This window comes from Atta cephalotes (assembly GCF_000143395.1).
Source record: "Atta cephalotes unplaced genomic scaffold scaffold00023, whole genome shotgun sequence".
Taxonomy (NCBI): Eukaryota; Metazoa; Arthropoda; class Insecta; order Hymenoptera; family Formicidae; genus Atta; species Atta cephalotes.
In genome coordinates, this window is record NW_012130087.1 from 1,934,271 (window position 1) to 1,936,593 (window position 2,323).

The 2,323-nt window shown below is 31.3% G+C and overlaps 1 protein-coding gene across 1 annotated transcript in view; it reads right to left on the minus strand.

Annotated features, from left to right (window-relative positions):
- Positions 1 to 2,323, minus strand: part of LOC105619876 (putative mediator of RNA polymerase II transcription subunit 26) — a 45,208-nt gene that overhangs the window by 6,898 nt on the left and 35,987 nt on the right. The window lies entirely within an intron of this gene.

Here is a 2,323-nt window from a genome sequence, read left to right on the forward strand (position 1 = left end):
AAAAATTAATGGATTCTCATTTGGATGTATTTTTCAAGCAATTTAGAGAAATATCACTTATCACATTAACTGCATATTATTTAATATATTTTGCTGTGCAAATACTTCGGTTCATGTTCCTTTTCTATATTTTATTTATTTTGTTAAAATCATTACATACTTCAGTGATCAAACTGATAAGATTTTCGCACGGAATTCGGAAGATCCAGGTTCGAATCTCAGGTGAGGTGATATTTTTCTTAATAAGTTATTTTCAATGATTAATAAGTTATTTAAAAATGCTTACTAATATTAAAATTGCTTATTAATTTAATTTACAATATTATGTATTCCAGCAGTTTAGGACTGTGTTTCAAGATGAATAGGTAATCGGTATCAGTTTGCTCTAACTGGAAATTATAAAAATTTATACAAAATTATTATTAAGCACTAAGATCTTCGCCTTGATCGAAAATGAATCTCTCCTTCATTTATAATTTGGCAAGGATAATTTTGCTAGTCTCTAAAAAATTAACTAGATACAGATCTGAAAATAATTTTGTTGTATTGTTAAAATAATTATGTAGAAAACTCAAACATGATAAACTGCAAAAAAGTTTGACATTCTAATAAAAAGTTCAAACGTCCTACATAATTCAACAAAATTTATTTTTAGATTTATTTATAGATTTTATAATTTATTTATAGATTTGTATCTATAGCTAATTAGATACTCTCTCAGCAAACCATTCTTTCCGTGTAATTTGCATGACCAATTTTCATTAAATAATTTATTCACGACGTAAAACTTTTAAATGTAGGTGATATTACTGCGAGATACATCATTATGAGATACATCGAATGAGATATTGATGCAGGAAAATAAGCAAGATTTACGTGGCCTTTGACATTCGATATAATAAATTGGGGCCTCCAAGGTGCATACTCTGTACCTAACACCAACGGACGTTACGAAAATACACGCCAGGGGATGACGTTGTATTAACGGGCGCATTAATCATCGCCGAGTGACTTATCTAAGAGCGATACACTTTCGTGGATTCTATTGGCTGGTATCTCTAAGCGCCGAAGAGCGCAACGGGCATCTCGTACTTCGTATCAGATTAGAAAGTTATTATACGTGCGCGATGAACCACTAAACTAACCACATATTGCTACACGGAACTCCGTATTGGCCGTACAGAGCGATCTGCTGTGACCTGGAATTCCATTATCGAATTCTGGATTGGTACCCAGTCGACTCCCTGAGTACTATCTATCTGCCCAGGAACGGCATCCTTTATGGTCTTTCATTATTTCCTAGTAATCCCATAGCCGTCGAAATTGTCAATGCAATTCTAATTTATACGAAACCGATTAATGAGTGTTTTCAATACGTGTATCTCAGCAAAGTTCTACTGAATGGTAATTAATTAAGATATATATGTATCGCAATTAATTCTTTAAAAATCTAATTATCCAAGAAATTATTTTCATGATTCATTACTATACTTTATAAAGCAATCGGATAGAATAAGATATTTTGGTAAAGCAAGTAATTAATAAGAAAACAAAAATTTAAAGGAGAAAAATTCGTTTTTTTTTAATTCTTTTCTTTAATTTCGTTTATTTCCTTAGAGTTATTGTGCTATCCTCTCAGAAACAATGAGTAACACAAATCCTTTCTTAACGCATTGTTTCTGCCAACTGCTTCACAAAACGAATAATCGATGAAATTTCAGAGTTAACCTTTACTAATTATCTGACAGTGTCTAAGATTTCAAGTTACGGAGAGCAGACCGGCTTTCGCATACCAAATAGATGATTTGGCTCGACTTCTCCTTTTGTTTGTCGACCGTAGTCCGTTAAACCATCGGCATGCCGATCAGCATTTTTGCCAATTGGCATAGATCGATCGACACGTGTTCACTTATATGGCAATGAGTTTGCCAATCGAATGGATGATTAAAGGAAGGGAAAGAAAAAGAGAGAAAACAAGAGAGAAAGATAAATTTATTTTTACTTTTAATTCTGTTCTAAAATAAGCCTTCTATAAGAACATAAAAGTATAAGCAAAGAAAAAAAAGTACAATAGATAAAAACATATATAAAGTTGAAAAAAGTAAAGCGGCAATAATAATATATGAAGAATAAAAAAGAAAGCGTAAAGAAAGAATAAAAAAGAAAAATACATATAGTTATACAAGATTATATAATAATGTAATAATAAAGTATTAAAAAAAAATAATAAACTACAACAAAGCGGAAAAAAACAAAGGATAGCAACGAGCATGAAAGCAAAGAGAGAGAGAGAGAGAGAGAGAGAGAGAGAGAGAGAGAGATG